Genomic DNA, 12,975 nt, shown 5'->3' on the forward strand with positions numbered 1-12,975 from the left:
CTCTCACATTGTTTCTTCTATCCATTCTCAGACTTTCTCCTTCCCACCTTCAACAACCTGTTTGCTCTCTGAACTGGCTTATATTGGTTGTGTCGCATCATTTGAAACAGGTTAAATCAATTTTGAGTGGTTGTGTTCAATCAATGACATGTGTTCTCTATTTGTATTTCATTGTTGCCACTTGTGTTTACCAGTATGGATGACATGTGCATTAGAGTGCAGAATGTGTTTTGAGAATGAGAATGTGTTTAGAGTTTTGCTGAAAAGTCTAAGTGAGATCTGCAAATTGTGTTTTACCATGTGAAATGGTTTAAGGTATTGACAACAGACTGCATAATTAGCTAAATGAGTCCAGGCAACTATGAACTTTGTTCAGCCAATGGGTTTTAGTGTTTTAGCAACTGAGAACTTTGTTCAGCCAATGGGTTTTAGTGTTTTAGCAACTAGGAACTTTGTTTGTGTCCAGATTGGGGTCAATTCCATTTCAATTCCAGTCAATTTAGAAAGTCAACCAAATTCCAATTTCATATTGTCCTCATTGAAAAGCATTGAAGAGAATTTGGAATTGGAATATCAGGTTGCTTCCTGAATTGACTGGAGTTTAAATGGAATTGACTTTGACTGTAGGTGCAGATTTGTTCTCATACACTGGTGGACATTTATTTTTATTTTATTTTATTTTTTATTTTTTTATTTTATTTATTTTCATTTTCACCTTGGGATCATTATAGCATATTACTGCCCTCAGGATTCTGGGAAAACAAAGCACTGCAACATAAAGTTTTTTATTCAAAGAAAATAAAACAATAGCACACTTTGTGAGCAGCTTGCAGAGGAGTAGAAGGAAGACGAGAGAGAGAGAGAGAGAGAGAGAGAGAGGGAGGGAGGGAGGGAGCGGGAGAGAGGGAGGGGGAGAAAGAGAAAGGGAGAGATAGAGAGAGAGAGAGAGAGAGGGAGAGGGAGAGAGAGAGAGAGAGAGAGAGAGAGAGAGAGAGAGAGAGAGAGAGAGAGAGAGAGAGAGAGACGGGCTGAACTTGTTGTTCAAGTTAAGGAGGAATTCTAAGTGTTTGACTGATATTATGATGGAGCTGGTAGAACATGTTCACTGTTTGGCTGTGAAGAGGCAGGGAGGACGCCAGGCCCAATGTGAGAGAACTGAACCCAACAGCACAGAATGACACACACACACACAGGCTGCTAGAGAGAAAATGATTCAAAATGATTATTAGTTTCATTAGTGTGTGACTGACAGATTATATAACAGCAGTATGAAACAACACCTGGGTTCAAAACCATCACTCATATCTGTTATAATGGATTAACCCAAATGAGCCCTATTTTAGTGTACAGTGTGGGCAGTTTAATAAGTTATATCTTATTCTCGTCTGCAGTCTCTGGTCAAATTAGAGCGTGTGTGTGTGTGTGTGTGTGTGCTTGCATGTGCTTGTGTGTAGATAGGAGAGTGGATTGTTTGACAGAGTTAGAGGGCCACTGCATGCCGTCACCAGACTCTGTCCAGCAGCATACCGTCACCAGACTCTGTCCAGCAGCATACCGTCACCAGACTCTGTCCAGCAGCATACCGTCACCAGACTCTGTCCAGCAGCATACCGTCACCAGACTCTGTCCAGTAGCATACCGTCACCAGACTCTGTCCAGCAGCATACCGTCACCAGACTCTGTCCAGCAGCATACCGTCACCAGACTCTGTCCAGCAGCATACCGTCACCAGACTCTGTCCAGCAGCGTGCCACTGGGTAGGAGAGAATACCCCAACACAGCACTTTTCATTTTCCATGAGTTGGACAGGGAAACCACGGAAGCTGACGAGGGCAAACACAAACGTGCAAGTGCACGCAGAGACACACACGTAGCAGCAGCACTTAGAAAGGGCGGGAATTCAGCTGACTCGCCTGCTTCTAAAGAGAGCCTCCTAGTCCTGTATTACAGTTGGGTTCAAATACTATTTGAAATCTTTCAGCATTTGCTTTAGTCTGCCTGGAGTGCCAGATGAGTGAGGTTTGCAGTTTTGCGACAACTCTATTGGTTTCATAGCACTATGCAAGCTCAATCAATCCCATTTCAAGGTCAGCTATGCATCCAGTGTGTCAGTGCTGGTAAGGTGAGAGAGACGGACGAAACATGAACCAGTGCAGTATGCAGAACAGTCAGAATGAGTAAATTTGTTATTTATTTAAGTCACAGAATGAGTCTGAATAAATACCAGTGTTTAAAATGCACAGGTAGGCGTGTCACAGGAGAGACCAGAGTAGAAAGCAGAACAAAGAGCAGAACAGATAATAGAACAGAGCAGAACAGAGAACAGAACAGAGGAAAACAGAACAGAGAGCAGAACAGAACAGAGAGCAGAACAGAGGAGAACAGAACAGAACAGAACAGAGGAGAACAGAACAGAACAGAAGAGAACAGAACAGAACAGAGAGCAGAACAGAACAGAGAGCAGAACAGAGCAGAACAGAACAGAGGAGAACAGAACAGAACAGAGAGCAGAACAGAACAGAGAGCAGAACAGAGGAGAACAGAGCAGAACAGAGAGCAGAACAGAGCAGAACAGAGAAGAACAGAACAGAACAGAGCAGAACAGAGGAGAACAGAACAGAGGAGAACAGAGCAGAACAGAACAGAGGAGAACAGAGCAGAACAGAACAGAGGAGAACAGAGTAGAACAGAACAGATGAGAACAGAACAGAACAGAAAAGAGAGCAGAACAGAACAGAGAAGAACAGAACAGAACAAAGAGCAGAACAGAACAGAGAGCAGAACCGAGGACAACAGAACAGAGAGCAGAACAGAACAGAACAGAGCAGAGCAGAACAGAACAGAACAGAGCAGAGCAGAACAGAGAGAAGAACAGAGAGCAGAACAGAGCAGAACAGAACAGAGCAGAACAGAACAGAGGAGAACAGAACAGAGAGCAGAACAGAACAGAGGAGAACAGAACAGAGAGCAGAACAGAAAAGAGAGCAGAACAGAGGAGAACAGAGCAGAACAGAACAGAGCAGAACAGAACAGAGGAGAACAGAACAGAGAGGATAACAGAACAGAGAGCAGAACAGAGGAGAACAGAGAGCAGAACAGAGCAGAACAGAACAGAGAACAGAACAGAACAGAGCAGAACAGAACAGAACAGAACAGAGGAGAACAGAACAGAGAGCAGAACAGAACAGAGAGCAGAACAGAGGAGAACAGAGCAGAACAACAGAGAGCAGAACAGAGCAGAACAGAACAGAACAGAGTAGAACAGAACAGAACAGAGCAGAACAGAACAGAACAGAGAGCAGAACAGAATAGAGAGGAGAACAGAGCAGAACAGAACAGAACAGAGTAGAACAGAACAGAACAGAGCAGAACAGAACAGAACAGAGAGCAGAACAGAATAGAGAGGAGAACAGAGCAGAACAGAACAGAACAGAGAGCAGAACAGAATAGAACAGAGGAGAACAGAACAGAACAGATGAGAACAGAACAGAACAGAACAGAGCAGAACAGAGGAGAAGAGAACAGAACAGAACAGAGATCAGAACAGAACAGAGAGCAGAACAGAACAGAACAGAGAGCAGAGCAGGAGAACAGAGAACAGAACAGAACAGAACAGAACAGAGAGAACAGAACAGAGATAGAACAGAGGAGAACAGAACAGAACAGATGAGAACAGAACAGAACAGAACAGAGCAGAACAGAGGAGAAGAGAACAGAACAGAACAGAGATCAGAACAGAACAGAGAGCAGAACAGAGCAGAACAGAACAGAGCAGAACAGAACAGAGGAGAACAGAACAGAGAGGAGAACAGAACAGAGAGCAGAACAGAGGAGAACAGAACAGAACAGATGAGAACAGAACAGAACAGAACAGAGCAGAACAGAGGAGAAGAGAACAGAACAGAACAGAGATCAGAACAGAACAGAGGAGAACAGAACATAACAGAACAGAGGAGAACAGAACAGAACAGAGCAGAACAGAGCAGAACAGAACAGAGGAGAACAGAGGAGAACAGAACAGAACAGAACAGAGGAGAACAGAACAGAACAGAGCAGAACAGAACAGAGGAGAACAGAGCATAACAGAGGATAACAGAACAGAACAGAGCAGAACACAGCAGAACAGAACAGAACAGAGGAGAACAAAACAGAACATAGCAGAACAGAACAGAGGAGAACAGAGCAGAACAGAACAGAACAGAGGAGAACAGAGCAGAACAAAACATCAGAACAGAACAGAGAGCAGAACAGAGGAGAACAGAACAGAGAGCAGAGCAGAACAGAGAGGAGAACAGAGCAGAACAGAACAGAGAGGAGAACAGAGCAGAACAGAACAGAAGAGAGCAGAACAGAACAGAACAGAGGAGACCAGAGCAGAACAAAACAGAACAGAACAGAGGAGAACAGAACAGAACAGAGCAGAACAGAGCAGAACAGAACAGAGGAGAACAGAGGAGAACAGAACAGAACAGAACAGAGGAGAACAGAACAGAACAGAGCAGAACAGAACAGAGGAGAACAGAAAACAGAGGATAACAGAACAGAACAGAGCAGAACACAGCAGAACAGAACAGAACAGAGGAGAACAAAACAGAACATAGCAGAACAGAACAGAGGAGAACAGAGCAGAACAGAACAGAACAGAGGAGAACAACAGAACAGAGGAGAACAGAACATAACAGAACAGAGGAGAACAAAACAGAACATAGCAGAACAGAACAGAACAGAACAGAGCAGAACAGAACAGAGGAGAACAGAGCAGAACAGAGGATAACAGAACAGAACAGAGCAGAACACAGCAGAACAGAACAGAACAGAGGAGAACAAAACATAACATAGCAGAACAGAACAGAGGAGAACAGAGCAGAACAGAACAGAACAGAGGAGAAATTAACAGAGAGCAGAGCAGAAGAGAGCAGAACAGAACAGAGGAGAACAGAACAGAACAGAGCAGAACAGAACAGAGGAGAACAGAACAGAACAGAGCAGAACAGAGGAGAACAGAGGAGAACAGAACAGCAGAGAACAGAACAGAACAGAGAGGAGAACAGAACAGAGAGCAGAACAGAGGAGAACAGAACAGAACAGATGAGAACAGAACAGAACAGAACAGAGCAGAACAGAGGAGAAGAGAACAGAACAGAACAGAGATCAGAACAGAACAGAGAGCAGAACAGAGGAGAACAGAACAGAGAGCAGAGCAGAACAGAGAGGAGAACAGAGCAGAACAGAACAGAGAGGAGAACAGAGCAGAACAGAACAGAAGAGAGCAGAACAGAACAGAACAGAGGAGACCAGAGCAGAACAAAACAGAACAGAACAGAGGAGAACAGAACATAACAGAACAGAGGAGAACAGAACAGAACAGAGCAGAACAGAGCAGAACAGAACAGAGGAGAACAGAGGAGAACAGAACAGAACAGAACAGAGGAGAACAGAACAGAACAGAACAGAGCAGAACAGAACAGAGGAGAACAGAGCATAACAGAGGATAACAGAACAGAACAGAGCAGAACACAGCAGAACAGAACAGAACAGAGGAGAACAAAACAGAACATAGCAGAACAGAACAGAGGAGAACAGAGCAGAACAGAACAGAACAGAGGAGAACAGAGCAGAACAAAACAGAACAGAACAGAGGAGAACAGAACATAACAGAACAGAGGAGAACAAAACAGAACATAGCAGAACAGAACAGAACAGAACAGAACAGAACAGAACAGAGGAGAACAGAGCAGAACAGAGGATAACAGAACAGAACAGAGCAGAACACAGCAGAACAGAACAGAACAGAGGAGAACAAAACAGAACATAGCAGAACAGAACAGAGGAGAACAGAGCAGAACAGAACAGAACAGAGGAGAAATTAACAGAGAGCAGAGCAGAAGAGAGCAGAACAGAACAGAGGAGAACAGAACAGAACAGAACAGAGCAGAACAGAACAGAGGAGAACAGAACAGAGCAGAACAGAGGAGAACAGAGGAGAACAGAACAGCGGAGAACAGAACAGAACAGAACAGAACAGAGGAGAACAGAACAGAACAGAGGAGAACAGAACAGAACAGAGCAGAACAGAGCAGAACAGAACAGAACACAGGAGAACAGAACAGAACAGAGGAGAACAGAACAGAGCAGAGCAGAACAGAACAGAACAGAACAGAACAGATGAGATCAGAACAGAACAGAGGAGAACAGAACAGAACAGTGGAGATAAGAACAGAGGAGAACAGAACAGAGAGCAGAACAGAACAGAGGAGAACAGAGAGCAGAACAGAGGAGAACAGAACAGAGAGCAGAGCAGAACAGAACAGAGAGGAGAACAGAGCAGAACAGAGCAGAACAGAACAGAGGAGAACAGAACAGAGGAGAACAGAACAGAACAGAGGAGAACAGAACAGAGGAGAACAGAACAGAACAGAGAGCAGAACAGAACAGAGAGCAGAATAGAGCAGAACAGAACAGAGCAAAACAGAGGAGAACAGAACAGAGCAGAGGAGAACAGAACAGAGAGCAGAACAGAACAGAGGAGAACAGAACAGAACAGAACAGAACAGAGAGCAGAACAGAGCAGAACAGAGCAGAACAGAGGAGAACAGAGCAGATCAGAACAGAACAGAGCAGAACAGAACAGAACAGAGCAGAACAGAGGAGAACAGAGCAGAACAGAACAGATCAGAGCAGAACAGAAAGCAGAACAGAGCAGACGAGAGGAGAACAGAACAGAACAGAGCAGAACAGAACAGATTAGAAGAGAGGATAACAGAACAGAGCAGAGGAGAACAGGACAGAACAGAACAGAGCAGAATAGAACAGAGAACAGAACAGAACAGAGAGCAGAACAGAACAGAGAGCAGAACAGAGGAGAACAGAACAGAGAGCAGAGGAGAACAGAGAGGAGAGCAGAACAGAGCAGAACAGAACAGAGGAGAACAGAACAGAGGAGAACAGAACAGAACAGAGGAGAACAGAACAGAGAGCAGAACAGAACTGAGGAGAACAGAGCAGAACAGAACAGAGAGCAGAACAGAACTGAGGAGAACAGAGCAGAACAGAACAGAGTGCAGAACAGAACAGAACAGAGGAGAACAGCACAGAACAGAGCAGAACAGAACAGAGCAGAAAGCAGAACAGAACAGAGAGCAGAATAGAGCAGAACAGAACAGAGCAGAACAGAGGAGAACAGAACAGAACAGAGGAGAACAGAACAGAGGAGAACAGAACAGAGGAGAACAGAACAGAGGAGAACAGAACAGAACAGAGGAGAACAGAACAGAACAGAGCAGAACAGAACAGAAGAGAACAGAACAGAACAGAACAGAGGAGAACAGAACAGAACAGAGGAGAACAAAACAGAGAGCAGAACAGAACTGAGGAGAACAGAGCAGAACAGAACAGAGAGCAGAACAGAACAGAGAGCAGAACAGAGAGCAGAACAGATGAGAACAGAACAGAACAGAAAGCAGAACAGAACAGAGAGCAGAATAGAGCAGAACAGAACAGAGCAGAACAGAGGAGAACAGAGAAGAACAGAACAGAGAGCAGAACAGAACAGAACAGAGGAGAACAGCACAGAACAGAGCAGAACAGAACAGAGCAGAACAGAACAGAGCAGAACTGAGGAGAACAGAACAGAACAGAAGAGAACAGAGGAGAACAGAACAGAGAGCAGAACAGAACAGAACAGACAGAACCGAACAGAGAGCCCTGACCCTGACCCATTCCTCAGGATGTGAACTGTTGGACTCTCAATCGTGTCAAATCGCGGATGATGAGTTGCCCATAAAACATAAAAGCTTCCGTTTGTACATACCGGTAGGTAGTATAAATCAAAAATAGGGTTAGTTTATTACAGAGTAATCGCTTAAGTCTGCGAGACTGGAAATCAGACCGTTTTTTTTATTATTAAAGTGGGTCAGTGATCTACACACCCTCAGGAGGGAGGGGGGCTCAGGTGGGTGAGGAAGGGGGGAGAGGGGGACTCGGAGGAGCGTCCGTCTGGGAGACAGAGAGACAGATACAGAGATACAGAGACACAGAGACACAGAGAGACTATACAGTCTACACTGGGCAACTACAGTAATAACACTCTATATAGTCTACACTGGGAAACTACAGTAATAACACTCTATATAGCCTACACTGGGCAACTACAGTAATAACACTCTATACAGTCTACACTGGGAATCTACAGTAATAACACTCTATATAACCTACACTGGGTAACTACAGTAATAACACTCTATATAGTCTACACTGGGAATCTACAGTAATAACACTCTATATAGCCTACACTGGGCAACTACAGTAATAACACTCTATATAGCCTACACTGGGTAAATACATCAATATATATATATATATACAGTGCCTTGCGAAAGTATTCGGCCCCTTGAACTTTGCGACCTTTTGCCACATTTCAGGCTTCAAACATAAAGATATAAAACTGTATTTTTTTGTGAAGAATCAACAACAAGTGGGACACAATCATGAAGTGGAACGACATTTATTGGATATTTCAAACTTTTTTAACAAATCAAAAACTGAAAAATTTGTGATGCCCACTCCAATACCTTGACTTTGTTGTCCTTAAGCCATTTTGCCACAACTTTGGAAGCATGCTTGGGGCCATTGTCCATTCAGAGACCCATTTGTGACCAAGTTTAAACTTCCTGACTGATGTCTTGAGATGTTGCTTCAATATATCCACATCGTTTTCCTCATGATGACTTCTATTTTGTGAAGTGCACCAGTCCTTCCTGCAGCAAAGCACCCCCACAACATGATGCTACGACCCCCAAGCTTCATGGTTGGGATGGTGTTCTTCGGCTTGCAGCCTCCCCCTTTTACCTCCAAACATAACGATGGCCATTATGGCCAAACAGTTCTATTTTTGTTTCATCAGACCAGAGGACATTTCTCCAAAAAGGATGATCTTTGTCCCCATGTGCAGTTGCAAACCGTAGTCTGGATATTTTATGGCGGTTTTGGAGCAGTGGCTTCTTCCTTGCTGAGCGGCCTTTCAGGTTACGTCGATATAGGACTCGTTTTACTGTGGATATAGATACTTTCGTATCTGTTTCCTCCAGCATCTTCACAGGGTCCTTTGTTGTTGTTCTGGGATTGATTTGCACTTTTCACACCAAAGTACATTAATCTCTAGGAGACAGAACGCGTCTTCTTCCTGAGTGGTATGACAGCTGTGTGGTCCCGTGGTGTTTATACTTGCACACTATTGTTTGTTCAGATGAAGGTGGTACCGTCAGGTATTTGGAAATGGCTCCCAAGGATAAACAATACTTTTTTTTCTGAGGTGATTGGCTGATTTCTTTTGATTTTCCCATGATGTCAAGCAAAGAGGCACTGAGTTTGAAGGTAGGCATTGACATATATCCACAGGTACACCTCCAAATGACTAAAGTGATGTCAATTAGCCTATCAGAAGCTTCTAAAGCCATGACATCATTTTCGGGAATTTACCAAGCTGTTTAAAGGCACAGTCAACTTAGTGTATGTAAACTTCTGACCCACTGGAATCGTGATACAGTGAATTATAAGTGAAATAATCTGTCTGTAAACAATTGTTGGAAAAATTACTTGTGTCATGCACAAAGTAGATGTCCTAACTGACTTGCCAAAACTATAGTCTGTTAACAGGAAATTTGTGGAGTGGTTGAAAAACAAGTTTTTAATGACTCCAACCTAAGTGTATGTAAACTTCCAACTTCAATTGTATATATATATATATATATATATATATATAGATATAAATATATATATGCTACAATGGGTAACTCCATTACTATATAATTATTCACTTTGTTTCTCTCTCTTCAAGTTATTTTTGTGGAGTGGTGGAATAACAACACGTAACTGGGCCATCAGCAGAAAAAAAGAAGAAGAAGGAATGAAATAGTAATGAGAGGAGATGGTACGAGGGGACAGAACGACAGCAAAAACCTCTCCCTCTCTTCGCCCTCCTGCTGTGATAATGTCCTGTCTGTCTCTTTTCATCTACCTCACCATTCCTCCCTTCCCTCTCTTTTATCACAGATCTGTCCATCTTTACCTTCACTGCTGTGTTTATGCTTTTATCACAGTTTCTCTCTTTCTGAGAGTCTTCATCAGTAGGAGATGCCGGAGACAGAGAGACAGAGAGACAGAGAGACAGAGAGACAGAGAGACAGAGAGACAGAGAGAGAGACAGAGAGACAGAGAGACAGAGAGACAGAGAGACAGAGAGATACAGAGAGAGACAGAGAGAGACAGAGAGACAGAGAGACAGAGAGACAGAGAGACAGAGATACAGAGAGACAAAGAGAGACAGAGAGACAGAGAGACAGAGAGAAAATGCCTTTAAGTTTTTAAGCTTTTAAATTTAACAATGTGGCTAGCTTTTTTTACAAGACCAACTCAGCTTCTGTGTTCTCAGCAAACAGCTAGCACTCGCCACAACGTAATAATCTGTTCAGGCAATGCCATGTTCCAAACCCTTCCCTGTCCTGGCCCTGCAACGCTACTGCAACAACGACGCCATGGCAAGTCTGAGTGACGTGTTGACGTTCACAGAGTTTTGCTGTTCTTTTTGGGAGGAGAGTGAGGTGCAGAATACAGAAAGAGGGTTTCCAGAGGGGTCACATTCGAAGGAGCACTTATGGTCAAATCTGATATCTTTGAAATCTGTGTAAAGTAAATATTTATTTTCAGCATACAAATGGATGTAAAAGTTGTGATGAGTGTGACGCCCCTGAGGGGGAAATTCCCACTGACAACCGAACAGATAGACAGGGACGAGTACGGGGACGAGTACGGGGACAAGTAAGGGGACGAGTACGGGGACGAGTACGGGGACGAGTACGGATACGAGTACTGGGACGAGTACGGGGACGAGTACGGGGATGAGTACGGAGACGAGTACGGAGACGAGTACGGGGACGAGTACGGGGACGAGTACGGGGACGAGGGTGTGTGAAAGGGATGAGTATGGGAGAGACCCACCCCTTCTTTCCCACCACCCTGCTGATTGAGATGTACCCCACATAGACAAAAAGACCTTCCTCCTCAGATCCTCTAGGGGGGTTTATCTCCCCCCACCCCTGCCTCCGGGGCACGCCAGCCTGTGTCAAGAGCCCGCTGGGAAGAAGGCATGTTGGGGGGTGGGGGACTTGACGTGTCGCTGGCCAGGGTCTAAAGGAATTGGGGGGAGCGCATGGGGGGGAGTAGGGGGAGAGGGGGGTGGGGGGGTACCGTTTTGTGCCAGGGTTGACTGGTTGCCGGGATACGGGCAGAGGGAAAAGGCATGAAGAGGCATGGATGCACGACAGTCTCTCCTCTCTGTCTCTCTTTTTGTTGTGGATTGTGACGAAGACAAAGATGGAAGGATGGAGGAACGGCGCCCGTAGGGATGCCCCGATGCCCCGTGGTTCTGGTGTCTTCACCGCTGAACCTTTGATGATGTACACACACTGGTAAAAGTCACACACACTCACACACACGGACACACACACACTATCCCCCCCTGAAACACACACACACGTACCCGCCCTCCCGCCCCCCAAAACACACACATTCATCATCATCAACATTATCAACGCTGCCCCTTTAATGATACAGCAGGGTGGCAGGTGGTTAGTGGTTCTAGCGTTGGGCCAGTAACCGAAAAGTTGCTTGATCGAATCCCAAAGCTGACAAGGTAAAAATCTGTCGTTCTGCCCCTGAACAAGGCAGTTAAACCCACTGTTCCTAGGCCGTCATTGTAAATAAGAATTTGTTCTTAACTGACTTGCCTTGTTAAATAAAGATAAAATACAGAGCAACTCTTTAACCATGATGAAGACCAAACTTAGTCAATAATATTGGGCAATTTAGTTTTTTCTGCTGCCTTTGTGATGGACTAACCAGAATAGTTTGAGAAAATGACCCCCTACCAGACAGTTTGATTGTGTGTTATAAGGTACATTACAGTATGTGAGTGATTAGTAATGGTAACGGCTGGTTTAGATTAGGCCCATGTCAAGGGGAATCAAGGGATTGAATGGTTACTGTGTTATGTTATGTTGTGTTGTGTGTGTGTGTGTGTGTGTGTGTGTGTGTGTGTGTGTGTGTGTGTGTGTGTGTGTGTGTGTGTGTGTGTGTGTGTGTGTGTGTGTGGTGGGTGTGTGTGTGTGTGTGTGCGCACTTGAGGTGCTCTGGCATCCATTTCTTATGATTTAGTACTGATGACTGAGCTCTGATGACTGAGCTCTGATGACTGAGCTCTGATAATAAGATAAATAGATAGATAGATAAGTACTCTTCAACTCTCTTCAACTCTGATCAAACGAACCAGCAATAGAACAGAGATTGTTCATCATCTCACTTCCCTCTGTCTCTCTTTCTGTCTCATCGTTTGAATAACCCTCCACCACTCGCATTCAGCATTATTCATAAACCCACAATTTCCAGTGTCAGAGTCGGCGGGTTTGAACAGATTAAAGGGAGGATGAGAGAGAGAGAGAGAGAGAGAGAGAGAGAGAGAGAGAGAAAGACAGAGAGAGAGAGAGAGAGAGAGAGAGAGAGAGAGAGAGAGAGAGAGAGAGAGAGAGAGAGAGAGAGAGAGAGAGAGAGAGAGAGAGAGAGAGAGAGAGAGAGAGAATGAGGGTAGAAATAATGAGGATTTGTTTTCGATTCATGTGGAACTTTTAAAGAGGTCTCCTTTCTCCCAGGTAGGAAACGTTATACCTGCGCGCATGTCTATAGTGACACATGGCGAGTTCAAAGGAAAAGAGAGACAGACAATCATGTTGAAGCAGATCATTGGCCAGCATGGCGTTTATGATGTGGCTGTCAAGAGACAAGAGTTAAAACAACAACAACAAAAATGAAATGAGTGCTTAGCACTGCGATTGAACTCGCAGTCCTCGGAGCCGGAGCTCGTCTCTTACAAGTGGCAAGCATGCCACGAGCCTAATTGATGGTTAAAGCGCTCACCGTTGCCCC

This window comes from Oncorhynchus clarkii, chromosome 8 (assembly GCF_045791955.1).
Source record: "Oncorhynchus clarkii lewisi isolate Uvic-CL-2024 chromosome 8, UVic_Ocla_1.0, whole genome shotgun sequence".
Taxonomy (NCBI): Eukaryota; Metazoa; Chordata; class Actinopteri; order Salmoniformes; family Salmonidae; genus Oncorhynchus; species Oncorhynchus clarkii.